The following is a 23,585-nucleotide window of genomic DNA, read 5'->3' as shown; positions in this document are numbered from 1 at the left end:
TACTTCCTATCATTTTGTTTGGGGGGAGATAAACCACTGTTCCTAAATAAACAATTAAACAGAACTGCCAGAAACTCTTCAAATCCTTAACCCAGTATTATGAGGAATAAATCCATAGTGGGAAAAAGTTATGTTCTCCTGCTATCCAAATTCTGTTTCCATGCACAAAGTTTGAGTGTGATATATCACATCATGACCTGACAATTTTTTTTAACCCAAAGATGAGAAACCATTATTGTAAACACTGTTTTTGTGGCATAGTGTGATGATCACCATATTTCAAAAGGATCTCAGATGGAACTTCTTGGTTCTTACCAAGTAGTGCTGGATAATTTCTCTGAGGTTTGCTCAGTAGGAAGCAGCCTGTCTGTTCCAGTTTTTCCAGCCCAGAGAGGCGTTTTGTGCTGCTTTCACAGCTGAGACCTGTGGCATCTTGCTTCCTGGGGCACCCAGAGACTGGTGAGATGTTTGTGATCACCAACAGGAATGCTGGGGATGCTACATGCCTGGATTCTGACACTGAGTTTGCTCTCTGCAAGGCTACTGGGAAGTCCCGTTTGTAATTTTTTTATGATGTTTAAAAAGCTATGAATATATACAAAGCTAAAAGGGTTTTTTAAGAGCTGGTCTTAGAAAGAAAGAAATCAATTAGCAAAATTGATATAACTTTTCTCTTTTTCTTTTAATGTTTTTTCATGCAATGTTAAAAATATTGTGTAGTATATATGATTTTTCCTCCTTTTCACTTCTTTTTTTTCCCACATAACAAATGTACTCTATGCATAAACCAAAAACACAGAGACAGGAGATTGTTATGCCCAGTCTCTTCATGCTCTCAGTTTCATATTCAGGAGAGTCAAATGGTTTCCCTGCCTTTGGCCCCTGTTAGAATCATGGAATATTTTGGGTTGGAAGGGACATTTAAGGGTCATCTAGTATGACTCCCCTGCAATGAGCAGAGACATCTTCAACTGGATCAGATTGCTCAGAGCCATGTCCAGCCTGACCTTGAATGTTTGCAGGGATGGGGCACTATGCTAGGCAACATGTTCCAGAGTTTTACCACCCTCATTGTAAAAAAACTTATTCCTAATATCTAATCTTAATGGATGCTCCTTCAGTTTAAAGCCATTAGTCCTTGTCCTGTCACTACATGACTTTGTAAAAAGTCCCTTTGTAAAGAGTCCCTCCAGCTCTTTTGTAGGTCCCTTTCAGGTACTGGAAGCTGCTATAAGGTCTCCCAGGAGGCTTCTCTATTCCAGGCTGAACAACCCCAACTCTCTCAGCCTGTCTTCATAGAAGGGGTGCTCCAATCCTCTGAGCATCTTTGTGTCCCTCCTCTGGACCTCCTTCAGCAGGTCCATGGCCTTCTTGTGTTTGAGGCCCTAGAGCTGGATGGACTACTTTAGGTGGGGTCTCATGAGAGTAGAGGACGGGGGACAGAATCACGTCCTTCAACCTGCTAGCCACGGTTCTTGTTATGTAGCCTAGAATGCAGTTGGTTTTCTGGGCTGAAAGTGCACATTGCTGGTTCATGCCCAGCCTTTCATCCACCAAACCTTCCTTAAACTTCATGTTAAGTTCCTTCTTAAATTTCATGTTCTCTCATACCTTCTTGGCAGACCTCAAGATCCTCCAGTCTTGAAGAAGTTTCTTCCCATCTGCCTTCTGAAGGTGGGAGCTGACCTAACTTTGGTCATATGGTGAGAGAGGTGTCAGGACTTTTTCCATGCAAGTAGGCCAGTTTTTTCTCCTCTTTCTCTTCTTCTACAACACAGCATTTCCATTTCCTCTGATCTGGGATATTGTTTTTTCCCTAGATTTGTAAATTGCAATCATATAGACAGTTATCTGAAGGACAGTGTAAGGAGGAATTTAAATATTTACTCATAGTCAGAGTTCACTGAACACATTTTCTTCAGCTTGAATTTATACACCCTAGTAAGATAGATAGAACTAGTAAGAAAGATAGAACTCATGGAAACTACAAATTCAGAGTTCACACTTCAAAGCTTTGTTTATATTGTGTAATGCAAAGTGACTCTCTGTGGGAACAAATTTTTTGATGCATTTTTCCCCTGACTATGTTTTCTCATATCCCAGAAAATACATATGTATGTATAAAATCAAAAGTTGGGATGATATACCCAGATCTGTTTAAATTTCTTCCTGAGAAATATAGGGTAGTTAAATGGAGCCAGTGGATTTTCAGAGACGAAGTCGTGCTTAATGAAAAGATGAGTTTGCTTGTAATTTCTTCAATGACTGCAGATAGTACTGAGGCAGAAAATAATATTTGGTTGGATGTTGTCAGTGTTTGGAAAAGCAGAGGTTTCGGTATGTCTCTTGCCCTTCTGCCCCTGTTTAGTCTTGTAAAACTCATGTTTCTTTTCCTAGATATTCTCTCTGCCCAAATGGATATTCCTAGTTTTATAAGAAACTTAAAAAAATTACTAGGTAAAAAGCATATATTTTTAATTGTTACCTGGCACCTGAATGTAACAGAATGTGTCTCTAATCAGACACAAAAATAAACAACATGAAGTTAAAACTTCCTTAATTATTCCAGTGCAACTGAATAAATCCTTACGTCACTTGCAGCAAGCAAGCAATGTGCTTGTCTTTGAGTTCCCACTACACTAATTTTGGGATCGTTGAATTTAACTACTGCTTGCTGGGTAGTGCATGTTAAAGATGTCCTTTCAAGGAGATTATTTTAATTGCTGTCTTCTCTACTCTGAGCAGAGAAGGAAGAAAATTTTTATCCCTATCCTAACAAGGGATCAGAATGTGAAGCAATCATGGATTTTGTTACTACAGCTGTGATATGATAAGAGCACTGCCAGCAAACAGTTGCACGTGTTTTAACACGTTGCTGCTTCTCATCTGGGAGGTGGTATTGTGTCCTTGTTCGATGCTGCCATTGCAAATGTGTCCAGCAGGGAGAAAGTGGGCTCACTCAAACAGCCCTAATGTGGCAGAGGCTGAAATCCCTAAAAACTATTAGCTGAGATTATCTAACCACATTATTAAATTTCATAGGGAGAAAAGCGGATCTGGACAAAACTTTCGCATCTGGCCTCACCATAAATGGATGAAAGGTAAACTAGGATAGGGAGAAGAGACTATAAGGAGGAGGGGAATGGTATGGGAACCCTCCCTAGAAGTTGAGTAAGGAGAGGGATGCTGGGAGAGAGGGACAAGTTCCTGGTTTTCCTATATGGGTATGTTTCAATTCCATTATTTCCCTGCATAACCAATCCATTGGAGTAACCTCTCTCAACTTGGAAATCATTTCTCATCCTAAATTAATCAAAGGGTAAGTGTGTCATACCTAAATACTAAGGAAAAGGTATGAATCAAAGATATGCTTTAGCTCCTCACCTTGGTCCTGCCTGCCAGATGCCTATGAAAGTCCTATTGTTGGGTTTTATAGCCATACAATTAGGAGCCTCAACTCTGTCTCATTTCTGACTTGCCCATCCCTGACTTCTGATGGTAGTTAAAACAGGAAGGTCTGGGCTGAAATGTATTATTAGGCAACCCCTCTTTTCACCCTCCCCTCCAAATTTTAGCTGTCTTTTAAACCAGTAGATAGAACTATCACCTAGGAGACTGGCTTGGGTTAGAAGGAATAAAACCTTCTCTTAATATTTCTGAAAACAAGGCAGTTAAGAGCTCGAAGTAGGACAGAAAAAGCAGAATTAGAGACATGAAAATAGTGTGCACATTTTTATCTCATGACAAGGACAGGTGAGTGACCTCCTCTGTTACAGAGGGAGCTTCCTGTGTTGGCTACCAGGATGGTTTTGCCCTCTCAGTTTTTAAGCTGATGGCGATTCTGATGTCTGAAATCACTGTGCTTCTAGGTACATTACCAAAACACTTGGTTAAAAGTCAACAGAATGTGTCATTTTTTGGCACACAGTCAATAGGAAAAAAAGTATCCATGTATAACTGAAAGTCTGTGACATGCTCTGAGGTTAACTGTGAATACAGTTAATAGAAAATAAATTAATTGAACTGAGCCTTAGGTTTTCCCTATGCAATCATGCAATCTTTATACAATTTGTTAAAAATGTATGCTGACTTTAAGAGAAAGCAGGAGAAGTGGACAACTTTAGTGTCTCCTCTTTCACATGTATTTAATATGTTTCCCTCAATGCTACTTTATAAGTTATTATTATTATATAATAACTTTATAAGTTATTATTATTATTATGAGCTAGAAAGTCTCATCTGTTACCCGATGGTCATAAGAACTGAGCGACTCCACTTCTGTATGTGTAACACATGAACATGAGAGCAAAACAACCCGTTTGGTTTTATTTTACTTTTTTGTCATCAGTTCATGACATTGGGGGAAGCTACATGTGCTATCCATCTGGGGAACTGGACCTGCTTACACAGGTCCTCTGAGCCTGAGAGGTGTCCTGCAACCTCTTGCTGCCGTGTCACTAGAAGCAGCACCACCACATCATTGATGATCACTTTGTGAACTGATGGCTGACAGGTCTCATGTCACAGGAGGAGGTCAAGGGGGATTGTGACAGAAACCTTCCTCTTCCTTGTGTTTTGAGTGCAGAGGGGTGGCTAAGGACATGTCCTGGTCTGAAGGTGCTGCGCTGGCTGCCCCTGGGATAGATGTCTGATGTTCAGTGGCAGTTCATCAACATCTTTTTTGTGGCAGACTCATAGCAACTTGGCTCTTTTTCTTTTTGCAGGCTGGTTCTTTGCACACTTAGTGAACAGGCAGGAGTTTGCAAAAGCAAAAAATTTGTGTAGAGCAATTACAGAGCTGTTTGGTTGCTGGTGGCTAAGTGCCCGCTCCTGATGACATTGCTAGTAGAGCTCTGTCACCAGCAAGTTTTGCTACAGGGGCAAATACACTTTCTCTTAATGCTTTCAGGTTCCAAGAAGACAAGTTGCACTGGAACTCCAGCAACATACTGTCAAAATCATCTGCATTGATCTTTAAGATGAGATTTCTAAGCACCTGAAACCTACCCACTGGGGTAGAAGACTGTTTTCTCACTGTTTTCTGGTGAGACTCTATTTTTTTTAATCCTCTAGCACAGTTCTGTATGGATCAAATACCAAAAGCTAGTTCACAGTATAAACAATACATGAAAAAATATGAAAAGAGAAGAAATACAGAGTTTTATGGAAGCCATTATGTTTTGTTTAGAGATGGTGTGCTGTGCCAATAAAGTTTAATGAATATTGCATTTTGCCTTGTTCATAGAGCAGGATGAGTGTAAGTCACCTACCACACACATTTTGAGATCGTAATCATTATACATGTTCAGTAGACAGTGTGCCATCCCACTCCCTTTTTCACTGTAAAATAAAATGCTCTTTGGATTTGTACCTACTGTTCTTTCAAAATAATTTAACTTGACTTATTTTACTCCAATAGAAAACACCTTGTAATAAAGTTTTATGTTTTAGGTAAAGGAAATAATGAAGACCTCAAACCTAGTTTGTCAGTGAGTGACTTGCATACTAAGTCAGAATTGTAGAACAATAGGGTTATTCAAACAGGGAAAAACGTGATGCTGATTTTCTTGTAGCTAATACTGAGTAAATCTTGTCTGCATGCAAAATATTACATAGCTCTGTATTTTTTTGCATTGACATCTGATTTCTAGCATTGTGTGATTATATAAATACATATATTGAATAAAGATTCCTTTTTTAAAACATCTGGTTTATGAAGGTACCACAGATGACTTTTGATGGTGTAATCCTCCTTTAAAACAGTTCCCATTGAATAGAACTATTAATAGTCCATGACATCAGGGGCATCATACTTGTAACTGCAGAAAATATATGTATACTCACTGTGCAAAACCCCTTCCTGTTTTGTTTTCAGCATTGGTTATGTTACCCATTAGTATCTATTTTTGTTGTGAAACTGTGTCTCTTACATATCCAAATATTTTTTTCCTATAAGGAAATGGATAATTTGCATGTACAGTAAGTGAAGTGGATAAAGACTCATTTTTCTTAGTTAGCCTCTGGTTTTAGAAAGCTTGTTACAAAACCTCATTTTATATTACACCTCTGGATAGCAATTACTTTTTAGGATATTTGTTTTTTATTAGTTGAAAACTGAAACAGAGTAGTAAAAATCTCTTTTTTTCCCCTCACAAGCTAATCCTAATTCTTTATATTGAGTTATAATGAAACTGTTAGTTATAGACTAACTCGGTGTTTTTATTGCTGCTAATGGTATTTTGTTTGTAAGATATGAGACATCTTTTCAGTGGTCATGCTATTACTTTTTTACCCCCTTCTGTCATAAACTAATGAGTAATTTTAGTTAATGCAGACTGGCTTAGTCATTTTGTAAGTATTTCAAGCTGCTGCAAGAATGACACAGCAATGTTAGTAATTAACTATGCCAGCCTTTATTTGTATTCTGACTAGTAACTCAACTAAAAGTTCCCAGTGATGCTACATTTCAGTATGTATCATCTCCAAGGCTCAGCCATTCCCCCAGCCCTGGAGATATAAAGGCTTCAGTTGAGAGTGTCCAAAAGATTAATTGGACCCTCTCAGTTTTGTGTTTATGTCACTGCTACTGAAGAAAAGAGCAAACGGGGAGGACTTAGCTTGTGCCTTGTCTGGCACTGTGTGACATTCTGAAGTTGTATTTTTTTTATTTGTGACTCAAAAAGGAAACCAATCAATCTGGGTTAAGAAATTCAGGGATTTGGGCTGGGTAGCAATTCTAGCATGGCTCATAATAGTTCATAAAATTAGCTTGGCAAGAAGATGTGCTTCTGTGAAACTGTGAAGTACCTGGGCTCGAGGTAGAGCTGGAAGAGAAATCATTTTGGCAGAAGAGCTTGTAACAGTCCAGCTCACATCTTCAGGTGATGGCAATGAAAAGAACCATCAGTATTGATCGTCTCAAGTCCTTATAGCCTGAGCTCTTGCGCAGTGCGACGTCACCTTCAGCTCCTCTTTGCTGTTGAGATCCTGGGTAAGCACAGAAGTAAGGACAAATACAGAAGAGAAGATGAAAGCAGAGGTATAGCCAGCTGTCCATAGAACATCAGTAAGTGATTGTCCTACATGTAAATCCTCGGATCACAGTTTAGGATTTGATACTGAAGAAGTGGAATGCTTGGAATGAGCACATCTTAACATTTCCAAATAATTAAATCTCTTGGGAAACATTAATCATATTTCTCACCAATTTTGTAATGTTTAAGGGAAATTAATTTTGCTGTAAGCAGTTTTGCACATTTGTGCAATCACATTATAACTTTCATGCATAGAGATACCTATTAGGAAATGGGCTAAAAATATCATGGGATGTTTGCAGCTGATGTGTCCAGAATTGGTCTGCATTTTAATGTACTAATCTAGTTTTCATAGTTTGAAAGAACAGCCCCCCAGATACAAGCTGGCCTCATCATTTATCTGAAGGAAAGATGATTAACCTTTGTTTGCAGCTCTATCTCTTGACTGTTGGAGGTTACTTCAGTGAAGCTTGGTTTTGCTTTTTTGTGCCATCAAGGAGTAAATACCAAACCAGATGCTATTTTTGCTGCTCTGCTACTGGCTGCTGCCCTGCTCTACTTCTGAACCTACTGCCCTGCCATTTTCCCTACACCTGCATAAATGACTTGATTTTCCTCATCCTCACTCTCTCACTACTCTCCTTGAGATAATTGTCCCTTTTCTGTTCAAGTGCTGTGTTGCTGAGCACAGGGGCTGAGAGCAGGAAGATTTTTATTGTTGATTTTTATCTGTGGCCTAAAAAGTACTTGTGTGATGGAGGTAGAGTAGCAAAGGTAGCAGCAGCAGGAAGAAAATATAGGAACTGAAACTGAGGGGAACTATTGAAAAGAGTAGTGATAGAAGCTCAAGCTATTTCATACTAGGTTAAAATTCTAACCACTGAAGGAGAATCCTTTTCTAATCATGAAGTTTTACAAAGAATTCCACATTTTCATTACTGTTCTGCATACTGAAAAATAGCTCTGAGCCCTAGGTGTTTCTTGAGTACCGTCTAGGATTGGTCACTGCCGAGGATATGGGTCTGCTTCTGCTGGGAAATACTCTGCTAACTCAAGTGGCAATATATGTGACATGGCTCTAGTTTGCCTAATATTGTTGTAAAACTATTGATGAACACTGTAGGGATCAACGTGATTCCACATGTTTGAACAGCTACATTTTTTCTGGTGGTTATTCCCTTCCCCTCTAAATATAAAATTATACGTAACACCCAAAGTTAAATAGATTGATTTTAAATTTGTACTTATTCCAAGAGGAAAAGAGTATATGATGATAATTCAAGCAAAGCTGTAGTGTATAGGTATAAGGAGACTGAATTCAAGTTGCACAAGATTTCTGCCTTTTTCTTAAGTTATTCTGATGCAGTATAATTGGCTGAAAATAACTAAAAACTCAGCTGTGAGCTTCTATACACCCCAGAAGAAATGCCTATATATCTAAGTACTGAAGGCAAAACACCAGCAATAATTGCATGAACTACAAAGTAAACTGATTTCATCAGAGCAAATTATAGATTAGCATCTGTACTTCCCCCCCCCCCTCTGTTTTTCTGCACACCCTGCACTTCTTATCTGTGGGTGCGGTGCATTTCCTACAGCAGGAAAAGTTCTTGAGGGTTTGATGTGATGTGTCTCAATAATACCTTCTGCTGCTCAGCTGCTGTGAATCACACCCTTAAGTTTGGAGTACAGAACTGCAGAATTCCCAGTCCCTCTTGCACACAAGCCCAGCTTAAAGAGTGAAATTTTTGTATGGACAGAATTAAGCATTCAGATTTGAAATTTCACTGATACTCGACTTGTGAGTTAGATTTTTTGCTCCCTTCCCCTCCGACATGAAGAAATCACTTTTCTTTTAGATGACATTTTTCACAAGCAGAAGCCAGCAATATTTCATACATCATCTGCCAGTAGGGCAGCTGCCATGCAAACTGCTACCCTAAAACAGGTTAATTTGGGAGGGGTTTTTTATGAGTGTCACATCTAATGCCTTGCTCCTTTCAGTTTAACCTTCTCAGAGCTCAGATGGGAGCTGTGATTAAAAGCAGCACAGATATCCAAATCAGGACGTAGGGTGTGCATTGGCTGGCTGACAGGGTTTAAGTAATCACCTGCAGTTGAATTGAGTCTCGGATGGGAAGTAGGAAGTGCTGTACTCAAGCTTCCTGTATAAATAAATGCAGCTTTCCCACAGCTACTGCATGCAAGCTGTGACGTGCTTTTAAGATATAATGGCAGCATGCCCTAATAGCAGGGAGGGGATGATTTATCAGAGTGGCAAAGGGGCTGAGAGACAAGTCCTGCTGCAGTCCTAAAAAGTGTACAGCTGTCAGATACCCAGAGAAGAGGAAGGGCGTGTGAGAACAATCTGCCTCTGCTCCTCATTGCAAGCTTCAGGGATTTGTGACACCGTGGTTCTTGGGAACGCTGGAGTCTGAGTCTGCTGAGTCTGAGTCTCAGTCTGCAGCTACTGAAAAGTCACACAGCTAGCAGTGAATGCTACTCTCCTTTCAAGGTATGTTGGAATACAGCTTTCTGTCTATTTTTTCCTTAAAAGCAAAGGATACCCTAAAAGAACAGAAGGCCAGCATTTGCTTCTAATGGAAGAAAGTAGAAAAGGCATTTAAAAAAAAAAAAGGAGTAAGGACTAGAATGGTTAAACAGCTAAAATAAATGTTATTTGTGGTTTGTCTAAAATCAGACTGCGTGGTGCTTAGAGCTAAGGCAAAAGGAAATCCTGGAGTTGTGACTATTAAAGGCACAGAAAATAAATAGACATCAAGTACAGCCCAAAAGGCTGAAATTACTTTTGTCAGTGTAACTTTTAAAGAAATATCTGTATGGAGTGTTTGAAAATGCTGCAGTATTAGGACATATCTTGTGGAAGGCAATTGCTAAAATGGCATATTGTCAGCATGTTTTAGTTTAAATACAAGAACTCATTTCATACTGAAAAAATACCTGATTAACCTGGGGGAAACCTGAGTTTAAAACACAGAGGTTTCCTCCTGGTCTAAAGGCATTTCTTCTGCCACAGTCTCATACAGCTGGTATCAGGGAGGAAAAAATACGTTGATCGGTATTGTAAATGTTAACATACACTTCTAATTTGTATTAACTTCTAATCTACTCAGGGTTTAAGGTTATTTGGTTTATGTAAGCACATATAAAATATACAATACTTTTTTTCTAGTTTGCATTTTTAAATTCTTTTTTACACTAAAGATAACCAATTGCATTTACTGTATGTTTCCAATGCTTTCTCATCATAAGACTTTCTCAGTGCAAAGCTGCTTTGGTAATGAAGATGTTTCAGTCTAGTTTATTATAAAGCTCTGTATCTTCTCTAATACAAAGCACTCTGCTTCCTAACTGTATAGAGCAATATCAAATATCTTCCTTCACAGAGCACTGTAAGTTGTAAAATATTTAGAATTACTATAGTTAAGGAAGCACTGCAGGGTGACTTCCCATCCTCTTGGTAAATAGGCACTGAATGCTTTTAAGAAGCAAATTTTAGCAGAGAGACAGGCCATGACTGAAATACCCCATGCAGCTTTCCAACTGACTGTGAGCAGGCAAAGCAACATGATATGTTTGGCTACCCTCAGCCTGAAGGGCAAGTGGTCCCAGTTAAGGGCAGGCACTGGATTTGGGATTCCAATATTTGTGGAAGCAGAAATTTCAAAACCCTGTCCTTAAATATTTTTCAAAACAAATATATTGTCCTGATTCTTGTCCTGTATAGGACTTGTCTGTGCCTGAATGTGAGTGGGTGTCCGGCTTGTTGCCATAGCATGAAAGCAGTTGAAACCCTTCCCTCAATGAACATAAGCTATGTTGGAGAAAATACGGCACATTGATAAGGGGATGGCTGCAGTTATGCTGCTGGAGTAATGCTTTAGATTATGGATTGAGAAATGTGTGTTTGCAGAGTGTCTAAAACTGTGGTAAAGTGGAAGGTATTCTTTCAAAATAAACCGGAGCTATTCCAGAGCCAAGCCAGCATGATGAGAATTAGATTCCTTTTCTCCAATGCATCTTACTGTCTGATGGGGATATTTAACATAAAGTCCTGTCTGCTCATACAAGGACACAGAAACCTCCCTAGGCTTCATGTGGGAATAGCATTTGTCAACCTGGTATAGTTTCTGTTCGCCACTCTGAAATATATTCTGCAAGCACCTCACTTCTGGTCATGGGCTTCTTTCCCATAGATGGTGACATTTTGGTGATTTTGTTTGCATGACAGTACACTTTGGGGCAAAATTAGTAATATAAATAGCAAACAATATTGAGTTGTTCCTCTCTAGCTAGGTTCTTGGATTACACTTTATCCTCTAAATGCTTCATAAGCTTCGTAGAAATAAAACAACAGTGTGGAAGTGGTTGTCTGGCTTTTCCCTTCTGGTGGAGAAGAAAATATGTACTTGTCCTTATTATCATTGTAAGTTTAAAATGCAACTGTGAGAAGCAGCAAGTCACTTCATAGGAAAACAAGCATTGCTACTGCTTAACCCAGTTTGCAGTTCATTAGTATGCCTCTGATAATACCTATGGTGTCAGTCTGAGTCCTGTACCTGCAGTTTACCGCGTCCAGACCGTTCAGTGACTTTTAGTGGTGAGACCTAGTGGAGTGTATTGCTTTGATATAGCTCAAAAGAACTGTTATAGACTTGCTGTTCCTCTTCTTGAGAGGGGAGTTTTCTTGAATGTGTCTGAAACTACACAGTGCCTATAGATTGTATATTCCAGATCCATAAATATCTCCTAGGCTAGTAATACTGTGATATCTGAGACCATAATTACAGCTCTGGGCTCATGGATATCACAGGCACATATGAACAAAATACTGTGGCAGGCTGCCAGCATTCTGTAAACTGAGTCCACCGGACCTCCTTGCGTATCCTAAAGCAGACATTACCTTCAGCTCCATGAGGCTGAAAGTGGTTCTAGGTGTGAGCTCTTCTTCTGGATGCTCTCCTAGAGGTGATTACAGTTCTCTCCTCTCCTTCTGGCTTCTCCATGCCAAAGTGCAGCCCTGTGTAATGCACTTCACAAATTCTCCTCGTTACCCAACAGCCATGAATAACCTTACATTTATTCCATCTTAAAATTAATCTTCTTTTTGTTTGCAAAGAGAAACACTGAACAAAACAAAAAAGAACAGATCCAAAGAGAAAGATAGCAATGATACTAAGCTCAGCCTCTAGCATTTTGTATTTCTGCTGAAGCACAGCTGAGCTCCAATGCTAGACTACGAGCCTTCTCACTTGACAGAAGCACGGGTTGAGGGCCATCGTACACTGCAAATTTACTCAGTCATGGACAAACATTTACAGAAATGCTTGTGCCAAATAACTTTGTGCTGATCAGTAAGAAAATAGTGTTCACTAATCTTTTACTTTGCCTCTTTTAAATGATTTCAGCTCAGTGGGAACTGAGTGGGGATTACATTCATGAAGTAGATCACTGCTAGCAGATTCTAAAACACTCAAAGAAAAAAAAAAAGAGATGGTATCTCAAATTGCAAAGGACCTCATCCTTCCCTTCTTGCTGAAGTAGGACTTTTCCAACTCCTAGTCTTCCAAGGAGGAACAGAGGCGCCAAGGAGAAATTTCTAGGCTTGAGAACATGAGTAGACTAACAGCATTGCAAACACAGTTTCAAATGAAAAATGTAGCTATACAAAAAATATTTTCTTGTTGGAGTTTTCTACATCTCTTTGTATGTGTTGATACATGTACACTATGATATATGTGTTCCCCATTTCTTGTTCTTTTTATTCTATTATAATAATGAAAAAATGTCATGAGTTGCCCAAGATCTGTGTGGCTTTCTACTGTACTTTTAGGGGAATCTGCTCAGTCTTCAAGGGGAAACCCAGAATTCATAATTAGTAATGTCATCAGTCTACCTGATTCTTTGAATGTCCTTGTTTCCTGCAAGTACAGTTTCTGCTTTGGTGGAGTTTGACCAAACTAACTGTGGAACCTATGAGTGTCCTTGTGCCTTGTGTTTCTGAGTGAGTCAACATCTCTGGAGTCCCAAAGCCAGCCAGCACCAGACACAGTGATTTGGGACATATGAATCTGGCTTTTGCTACAGAATGGACAACCTCTCTGAACTAAGACAGTCTCACCCATGCTGTAGTCAAAGTAGTTTGTTTAAATTATATTTATATAAAACTTAATGAGAAATTCTGTACCTGTCTGACAGACTTCAAAGACCATAAATAAGGGCAATTGGGTGAGTCAGAGTAGGACTTACAGAACTGGAACTTGATAAGGTGTATTTTTTTGGTGCTGGTCTGGATCTGTTATCAGTGAAGACTGCGAAGTCAAGATATGCTGTTCCTGAAAACTGTAGCCAGCACTGTGGAAAAGTCAAGCTTGTGTGGGGGGGTTCATGCACACTAGAAAAAAATCCCCTGCATGGAGTTTCTTCCTGTGTATTAGGTCTTGTTGTAGACACAGCCATCGTGGGGAGTTATTATATATGCTTTTTGTTGCAAGGAGAGACAAGATCATTGAATTATGGAATGGCTTGTGTTGGAAGAAACCTTAAAGACCATCTAGTTCCAATGTCCCTGCCATGGGCAGGGATACCTTCTACTAGACCAGGTTGCTCAAAACCCCATCCAGCCTGGCCCTGAACACTCACGGGGAAGGGACATTCACAAGTTTTCTGGGCAACCTGTTCCAGTGCCTCACTGCCCTTTGAGTAAAGAATCTTTTCCTAATATCTAATGTAAATCTCTTCTAGTTTAAAACCATTCTTCCTTGTCCTATCACTATCTGCCCATGCAAAAAATACTTTCCTTCTTTTTACATGCCCCCTTTAGGTACTGGAAGGCCACAATGAGGTCTCTCTGGAACCTTCCCTTTTCCAGGCTGAGCTCAGCTCTTTGAGCCTGTATTCACAGGAGAGTCATTCCAGCCCTCTGATCTTCTTTGTGGCCCTCCTCTGGACCTGCTCTAACAGGTCCATGCCTGTCTTGTGCTGAGTACCCTTGAGTTGAATGCAGTACTCCAGGTGGGGTCTCACAAGGGCTGAGTAGAGGGGCAGAATCACCTCTTTTGATCTGCTGCCCACCCGTCTTTTGATGCAGCTCAGGATGCAGTTGGCTTTCTGGACTGCAAGCACACACTGTTGGCTTATGTTCAGCTTCTCATCCACAAGAATTCCGAAGTCATTCTCGGCAGGGCTGCTCTCAATGAATTCTTCTCACAGTCTGTACTCATGTCTGGCATTGCCTTGACCCATATGCAGCACCTTGCACTTGGACTTGTTGAAATTCACTAACCTCTCATGGAGCCACTTCTCTAGTTTGTCCAGATGCATATTAGGAGACAGAGTAAAGAATTACTTTTTATTAGAAGGAAAAAAGTGCCATTTTGCTGTCATGCTCATGTTTCTCCCCTTTAACTGAGACTGTCAGCATTTGTGTCTATTGCAAGCTTTTCTGCCTTTTGCTTTGTTGTAATAATGAGGAAAGTGTAAGACATGAGTCATTACTCAAGGAGTGACTGGTGTCTGGATATCTGACAGAAGCTTTGAAGACATTCATGTTTGGTTTTAAAAACTATTGTATTTTCAGATAGCCAGGAATGAAACATGCAGATCTGAAAACATTTATGTGCCCTATACGTTTGCAAATGGAAAAATCATTGCAACAAAAGAGCTGTATCTCTGTGTTCAGGGACTGAAACAATTCCTTCAAGACTACCTCTACTTATACTTTTATGTACTATATGTTGCTGTGGCTTAGGGGAGAATTCTTTGCACATGTGAATCATTCAAAATTGCATGCTCTAAACCCCTATGTACATTGAAGGAAAAACACATTCCATACCATCTAGAACACAGGCTAATCATTTGCATGCAAAGAAAATTCCAGAATTAAGTAGAAGCAGTGACACGCAGGCTGGGACTGGTTGTGTCTGAGCAGTAGATGGGAAAGTTCATGTGTTCCGTCTGTGCTTAACTTTTGAAACATTCTGATGGAGGTTGGGGAGACCTCCATCAAAAACAAGCTGGTCTTCCCCTTTTCAAAAAAAAAAAGGTTACAAAGAACAGTTATTGAGGAAAATGGGGGTTATTTACTATTGCACTCGCTGGAAGATTTTTTACAGCAGCAGGCGCTCTGCTAACCACTGATCCTGGAAGCCTTCCCCGTGAGGTTTACCCATTGTAGGGTCCAAGATAGCATCCATGGAGCCAGCAATACCTTGCTTACTGAAGTTTTGCACAATGGAGAAGATGCAATCTTGAACCTTCCTGACCTCCTCACAGTTGCACTGATGGGTTGAATGGTGAGGATTCTTCATCACAGTCTCCAGAGAGGATTTGTGAGAAGAACAATCATGCCATTTGCCTGGAGTGAAGTAGAAGCCACATACATATATATATAATTTAGCCAATACTACTTTAAGGACATGTATTTTTTGGATTGGTTATGTTATTATTGCAAATACCCAAGCAGTGTGCATGGCTTGACAAATTTCAACCCCCTTGTTGACTTAGCTTTCCACACTTTGGGAGGATGGACCAACAAATGAAGGGAACGTGAACTTGTGGGGAGAGAAGTTGAGAAAAAGTCAAGAATTCTTGCCCTTTTTCCTAGTTCTGCAACAATGAGGACAAAATGCCTATTGGAGAGCATTAGTTGTCATGGTTATAATTAAAAGACCAGCTAGCAGAAAGGTGTTTTTGGAAAGGTTTCTGTAAGATCGTCAACCTATAATATAATAAGTCTATGAGTTCTTTCAGTGCTCTGTTCTACGTACTCATTTTTCTGAGGGTTTGGGAGGTAGGGCAACTTCTTTCAACTGCTCCTAGTTGCTTATCTTTGCACACAAGCAGGTCCACTGAAGCCATTGGGAACACTCCCACTGGCATGGCTTCGACTTCATGGCTAAGATCATGTAGACACTAGCCAGTTGTTGCCAGATACTGAGACACTTGAGGCTGAAATCTTGCATGTTTACAGGTTACTGTTCTCCATTGTAATTATTTCTGCAAAGAAGGTTGAAATTTAGAATTGAAGTGAAGGAATGATGAATGCAAACCTCTAACTGCATTTGATGAACACTTCTGGTTTATTATAAGTCTTGTACTAACATCTGGATTTCTAAGTAGCTGCATTGAGACCATGAGAAACTGTGTTCCCTGTGTTTGACACGGTACAGACAAAAATCTTCCTTTGAATGCTTAAAGCCTGAAACACGGAAACAGAAGGTGGATGTGGAAAATCAGGTGGGAGAGGGCAGGGCAGCAGCTGTGTGATAGACAGTGTCATCAGCCAAACTGCTGCAAGCTTTTTTACTCAAGTTCAAAAACAGTAATATTTGTCTTATATAGTTAATAAAATGCAGAGCAAAATAAATCATGCTCTGTTAAAAATGTTTATTTATGAAAGTGGGAATATACAGTTGCTTTAAAGATACATGGCTGCTATAGTCAAGAGTGTAAGACTAATTTTAATTGAAGCTATTATTGTTATTCCAGCATAGTTTGCGGCTTCTATTCAGTAGCCTGTACATGAGGCCTGTATGTTCAGGAGCATATATTAGAGGTCAGAAGTGCCCCAAATTCATATCCTGATTGATGAGGTGGGTGCATGGGGCTCATTCACACTGGGACAGCAGGTAATATGGAAGGAATCATCTGAAGCAGCGCTCCCAGGAGCTGTCTCCCAGCATGCCGGGCTCATTCCTCTTCCCATGCGTGGGCTGGAAAAGAGGGAGAGGAAATGTGGATCCTGACAGAACAAGCAGACAGAAGCTCAGTCAGGGGATTGTTACTGGAGTTTACTTCTCTTTTTCACCTCTGCAGATCAAGCAAGACATGAAGTGTGTTCGGTGCTCTGTCCTTTCCTCGTCTCCAGCTGACTTTCGTAGGGCTCATTCAGGAACTGGCATAGGAGTGGCTTAAGTATACGCTCTGGTTTAATTACCAGTTGTGAAAAGCAGTAGTAGTAGTTACTTCAGTGAATGCATGTGCTTAGTTTCAAAACGGCCTCATGTCTGGATCCAAAGCTCTACTATTGTTTCTTGATGACTGTATTGTTTCTTGTAAAATTTCAGTATAGTCAGTAGCTATTCATGTTGTTTTCTTAATAGCAAATGTTTATATTAGTGATTGGCTTCCCCAAGGTCGAATCATGAGATTTGACTCTCAGTCTTTGATTCATTGAATGTCCTTGTATCTAAGACTTAAAAGTTATCTCTGGGTAGTGTTTTCCACCAGCTTTCTAAGTCATTGAGATGTATTTGGATCAAGGGCAGTTTTCAATGTTTTAAAAGTTTTATCTTGGTTATCTTGAGTAGCATATTTATTCTACAATAATGAGCAGCATATTTGACTGTAAGATTAGATAGGGGCAAAATAAAACATTACATGTATTAGTTTTGTTCACTGAGCAGTCACATAGAAATTGCTATAATAGGAAAATTAACTTATTCTGTGACTTCTGTTGATGTCAATCTAAAGTTGCATGAAAATTCTTTTCAATGCTTGTAGTGAACAGAAACTATAGGGCCATATTCTTGCAAGTTTGCAGTTTTTGTGGCCTGACAAAATGAAATGGCAGAGATGTTGAAAGTATCATCTTATTGCAAGCACTGAAAAAAACATTTCTCAGATCACCCCTGCTAAAAATAAATACACATTATTTTTTTTTGATAGATGTCTTTCAGTACATTTTGCAGAATTCAGTGAAGGATCAGTTTCATTGTTTCAGTCAGCTGAATTGTTCTTTGGCTTCTGGCAAACTCTGCATGCTTCTCTTGGCCGTAAGAAGTCTCTTGCTGTCCCTTTTGAAGCCTGGCTTTGTGTCATGTCTCCATTTGCCCTGACCTGCTTGCCTTGCAGTCAGGACTCTGCTTGCTCCAGACATAGCTTTGGCTGTCTCCATACAGGGGACCCTGAGAGCCCAATTAGTTTCTGTTAGAAGAAGAGTGCACACTATGAACACTCAGATAAAGCTGGTCTCTCTGTCAAATTAAGTTGCATTGCTTTTCACTTTAACAAAGTGTGTTTACAAATATCCTCTAAAAATCCGTGATGTTAGAACAGGCCAATGTCACAAATATCTTCTGAACACACCCTATCTAAACTGTAAACATTTCAGCTCAAGGATTTAGCATATCCCAAGGTTTTGTTATCCGATTAACAAAAATAAACATTTTTTCTGTGTCAAAGGCAAATTGTTACATCTGACTTCCTATTCCTGTTTCAGCAGGGACAGCTAGCCAAATCATCAACCCATTTGACCTCCCAAAAGCTCAATTCCTGTTACTAAGTAAATGCTACAGTTACCAAAAGCCTTCATGTGATCAGAAAGGAAGATCTATCATTTTGTCATTAATGTTTAGAAGAACGTACTTTTATTTAATAGTGGTAATCTTGTCAACAGGATGTTAAAATTAAAGTGCACCAAACTAGTTTGGGTGGAAATTCCTTGTAGCTTAGCATTATGAAATGTTGTATAGTGACATTAAGAAAGGGAGATGTTACTTAGAAAACCTTTAGAGTTTAATCTTAGACTTGGTAACCAATACTTGGATTTCCACTTGGTAAAATTTTGTTGTTTGAATGTGTTTTGGAAATATTTGGAAATGTTTGATGCCAAAACATTTAAGTTCTGTCGTCTGACTGCACTTTATCTGTTGCATTGCATTTTGTCCTGATCAATTTTGCTTAACAGTGTGACCAGGGTGAACATAAAACCTCAGAAGAATCGTACCATTGACCTCCCTGTGGGACTAGACGTGTCACCATAGCCCGTGCCTATGGCTGCCACCATCATACTGCTCAGGCATAGTAAGTTTGATACATCTGGGTCACTCCAAGACTGCCCACAGACCTGCCCAGGATTCATGTTCAGTAGATCTGGTTCAGGAAGCTGTAGCTTTCCAGCCTGTTAGTGTTGATAGAGCTGTATCCTGACCTTTGATATGTCCTAGTTCAAGCACAGAACTGAGCGAAGGTGGCGGCTTCTGTGATACGACGGTCTCACCACATCCCATGCAGAAGGGCTTATTCCCATCCTCATGGATTCAACGAATATTGCCATTGTGTGGCTCCTGTCAGTACTGAAAAGAGTTGAAGACCCTGTTTGGATCATGCACTTCAGTTTAGTAACAGGTTGCATTTTTATTTTTCAGTTTACGTGTTTTCTTCTTTAAGTGATCAGAAAGTGCTTTTCCTAGCTGCCTTTCAGCTTGGGGTAACATTTATTTTGCCATTAGCTATTAGATTCCATCTTCTTGGACTCCCTAGTTTTTTAGGAATGGAAGGAGGAGAATCCCACTTCCCCCCCCCCCCTTATTCTAAAGCAGTAGTGCAAGAAAATACATAGATTCCCACAACTGCAGAGTCACATCTGTCTTGGAAAGAAAAAAAGTGGTTTGTTATATTCAATTAATATCCATGGTCTTCTTGCAAAAAAAACCCCAAAAAACCCAACAACATAAAAACAAAATAAAAAACCCCCCAAAACAAACCTCCTTGAGGACATATTGATGTAAGGTCCCTAGAAGATACTGGGAAGAACTGGTGTTCTAAAATCTCAAAGTTATTCATACCTCACAGAACTACAGTACAGTAGAGATGTTACCTGACAACTGTACTCTCAAAGACTTGTGGAGACTGATATGTATGTGCCCTAATGACATTCAGATTTACTAGAATGTCTTGAAATTACTGGGTGCATGTGAGATTTGGGAAGCTCTTCAGTGTGTATTTTAAGTATCCTGAAGTGCTGGTATAAAAATTCCTAGCAGGAAGCTGGATGATATTTTTAATTACCATAGTCTATCCCTTAACATTTTTTTTGTGTGCAAGAGGCTTCCCACTCGCTATGTTATTTTAAAAGCATTTGATTTATTTATTTTTTGGTTGCTAGCATGATATGAAAATACTCCATATAGCTACTGATTCTTGAACAGTGGCTCAAGGTTTATTTTTTTTCTCCAGGCATTCCAATGAAAACAAGTGAGAGAAATTGCCTTCGGTGTGTTCTCGTGTACCAGAGAGAGCACATTTACTTAGGCTGCTTGTTCTGTGAACAAGTTTTCTGGCAATAAAAATTTTACAGTGCAGAAATCTGTCATGAAATATTATACATCTGACTTTTCTTAAGCCCTGCTCAGAGAGAACAGATATTGAAATACTTCCATTCTCTCTAATGCTTCAGCTTGGTAGCATATTATGGTAATCCAGAAATGGGTTTTCCTTGTACATGCGTGTAATCAAGTGCTTGCTGTATTAAGGCACAGATGTAATACAGTAATTCTGAGTATATTAAAAATGTATTTAAAATGAAACCTTCTATTTGTGGATCTGGCTGGGTTTTTTGAGACCATAATTTCAGAAAATCCAAGTACTCGTTTAACTTGTTAATAATCTCATTGCAATAAAGCAGAACATTCAGGCTTTGACACAGAGGAGCACTTAAACATATGATTAAATGTCCTTGAAGATGAAGGCTTTCAGAAATTGGAGCTTTAATCATGTGTTTTACAGCGTAACTGAATCACTGCCTGATAAGTAATGCTATATGGACTAGAGAGGTAACTCTGTGTAGGCAGTGCATATCAAAAAGTTTAATTAATGCATTGTGGTTTAGTGGTCTGTCTGTTAGACCACAGAAGTACTAACACGCTTGATTCAGACTAATGCTTTGTGCAGATCTGCTGAGTTTAAAAAAGCTGTCTTAAAAGTGAATTTTGAATAACATTATCTTGAGAGAGTTGGGATAGCTAAGGACTTGTAACCAAAACTGGTATTGATGGGGTTTTGTTGAAATTGATAGAAGTGTAAGTTTCTGACAGCTGCCTTCACATGTCCTAATTTCATAGCTCAGTGTATTTCTTGTGATATGACCCCATTATCTTAATTCCACTCTGTTATATTTTTAAATCTTTCTATAATTGCTCTTTTTCTCCAAGGGCCTGACTTTTAGCATTGGTTTTTAACACTCATATTTTTCAGGTAGTTTTCTTTTTCTATTTTATTTTTTGAGGAGGGAACCTTAGTTACAGGAAACAACAGAATCCTGAGCTGAACAATGGCAAACCAGGTTTTTGTAGGGCACTGAAGTAATTTCACAATGGGTGGAGTGCTTTAAAAATCTCTAGGGCATGAGAAAGAATTACTTGCAGTGCTTGCAAATGATTCTTCAAGAAAGTTCAGTAATAGCCGGTACATTAAATAGGAGTGTAGCACACGTGCTTTGAGTTTGTTTTGATACTAAAATGTTTTTTGTAAAATGGGGAAGTGCTGTGCTGCATGTTAGGCCCACAGGTGTCCTTAGACCTCTTTAAAGTCCCACCATATGTATGCAAGTCCACATACCTGGGTGCTGGTTTATGGCAAGCCTAGGGTATACTGGGGCAGAGGGACCTGTCAGGTCTCACCCTGCCCACAGGACAGACTCAGGCATGTGCCAGCCCACAGGGAAAGCACATAAAGGACCACTTTTGTTTCATTAACGTTTCCTGGAACAATGTGCCTCATATTTGTACCTTTCTTGGCTTCCTTTAAACTCTGATTGCAGCTAAAAACATACAGCTTGACTAACTTCAGCAGAATTGTTTGTAAACACAAGACTTGAAGTAGCTTCTCCAAGAGCTCTGTTGTTGCAATTGGATGCAGCAGGTGAAAAATGAAAGGATGACTTATTGTCATGGTTTGAGATAGCCCCAACATCCAATTCCCTAGCTCCATTCCCCCTCCCACATCTCAACCTAATGTGAGATGGGTTTTTCCAGACAAAACACACCAGACTCAAAGTGGGGAAAAGGGAATATATTACAATGACTGTACAAATAAATACCATATCACATTATACACATGATCACAACTATCTCTACCATGACATATGTATTTACAATGGATCAGATCTCTTCTCCCCTCCAAATAAAAGTCCAGGAGGGAAAGAAGGACAGATCCCTTCCAGTCCTTAAACAGCAGCATCTTCTGAGGCAGCAGGTTTCTTCTTCTCATGCATGCAGCAGCTGATAGCTGGCTTTCTGCCAGCGTCCACGAGGGAGGTATTCAAGCTCCCCCGGCCCCATCGCCTCACAACCGAGGGGTCTTCCGTGGACTTCGTAACCCCAGACAAGGTCGTTTCACCACGTCATATCACGAAGACACAGGGGGGTCTTCGTGACGGTCTGGTATCTCTTGCAGGGCCTCTGTGCCCTGTCTCTCAGGCTGCCACCGTGGCAGCAGTGCAAAAGGGGGGGGGGAGAGCCAAGGTCAACTCCCCCTGCATTCCTCTCGGAGCTCTCTAGCTCCTTTCTACAGTGCATGTCGCACTTCAAGGCTCTTTCAAGTAAGAGTCCATCATCTTCCTCCTTCCAGGAGGTCTCAAAGGAGTTTTGGGGATCTGGTATCAGTCTTACCCCCAAGAACTCTGTAGCTCTCAGCTGCTGGCTCTCCTTTCCTCGACTCTCCTTCCAGGAGTCTCCTCTGCAGTGCTGCATGTTGCTTCTGCTGCTTCTTCAGTTCAGGTTCTTATCTCTGGCTCTCTGCCACCGTTTCTCTGGTCAGCGTCGGCTGCTGCTCTGTGCCCATGGAGAAAAACATCTCCCGGCATACTACAGGCACCTAGCCCAGCTTTATGCTGTTCCAGGTCCCTGCAGCCCCCAGCCAGGGGCTGGGAGGGGGGCCAGAGGCCCCAAGGGGCTCAGAGCCCCTACCTCGTGGCTCTACAACATGGCCACCTCTCCTAACACCAAACTACAACTCTTCTTTTCCGGTCTGGTTGTGATATGTTTACATTTCTGCAGGAGCGTCCATTGGGCAGAACTTCAAAACTTCCAGGGGTTTCCACCCCTTGGGGTCTACCACTTCTCCCAGCCTCTGGGGAAAACAAGGTTCAAACCACTACACTTATGGTGCTGAACAAAATCCATTCATTCTCCTTCAGCTTCAGTACAGAAGGCTTTAATGATTCTATGTGATGTTTCTAAATAGTAAAAGTCACATTCAGACACATTTTTTTAGCTAAATACAGTGAGTTGATTGCGGGCACATGGACAATGTCTTTCTGATGTTGCAGCTCATGAGACTGCCTGGCTTGTTTGCTCTATCCCAAATACAGAGTAACTTCTGTATTTTGGTAGTAGTCTTGGTTTGAGGCAGCTGGGCAGACTCAAGCGAGCCTTTGTGTGACTGCAACAAGGATGTTACCTTACAATTCATGCTTATAGGGAAAGTTTCAGCCCTAGGTTGCATTGATTTTTGACACCTCAATGGAGCTATGGTGGCTTGACCTTGGCTGTCTGCCAGACACCCACCCAGCTGCTCTTTCACCCCCATTTCAGGGGATTAGTAGTTTCCACTCGGGACACCAATGCCAGGATTTCAAAGGGTACCTGTCTAGAAGCAGGCACAGCAAATATTTGCTGTTAGGAAGTAATTTTCAAGGCTAGACATCAGACACTGTGGTGTCAGGAGGCCCTGAAGGCATACAAGTTCTGTATTCCTTCTTCCAGTGCTCTTGTTCTGTTTTTCATATTTCATTCAAAGTCTCCACTG

General features: G+C 40.3%; 1 protein-coding gene across 4 annotated transcripts in view; it reads left to right on the top strand.

Moving 5' to 3' along the window:
• LOC114002376 (E3 ubiquitin-protein ligase RNF144B) overlaps nt 1–23,585 on the top strand; it is a 91,186-nt gene that overhangs the window by 33,123 nt on the left and 34,478 nt on the right. Inside the window, exons 2-3 of one of the 4 annotated variants that reach the window (XM_039386670.1) lie at nt 3,043–3,101; nt 4,910–5,044. The exons of 2 other annotated variants lie outside the window; for them this stretch is intronic. The gene's annotated coding sequence lies outside the window, so the exon portion shown is untranslated. Of the gene's footprint in view, nt 1–3,042; nt 3,102–4,909; nt 5,045–9,198; nt 9,550–23,585 lie in introns of those variants that run through there. One more of the 4 variants, XM_027748291.2, reaches the window with a different exon arrangement.

This window comes from Pipra filicauda, unplaced genomic scaffold (assembly GCF_003945595.2).
Source record: "Pipra filicauda isolate LSUMZ 115617 unplaced genomic scaffold, ASM394559v2 scaffold49_size4853605_pilon, whole genome shotgun sequence".
Taxonomy (NCBI): Eukaryota; Metazoa; Chordata; class Aves; order Passeriformes; family Pipridae; genus Pipra; species Pipra filicauda.
The sequence above is the reverse complement of the archived record's forward strand: the minus strand, read 5'-3'. Positions and strand labels throughout refer to the sequence as shown.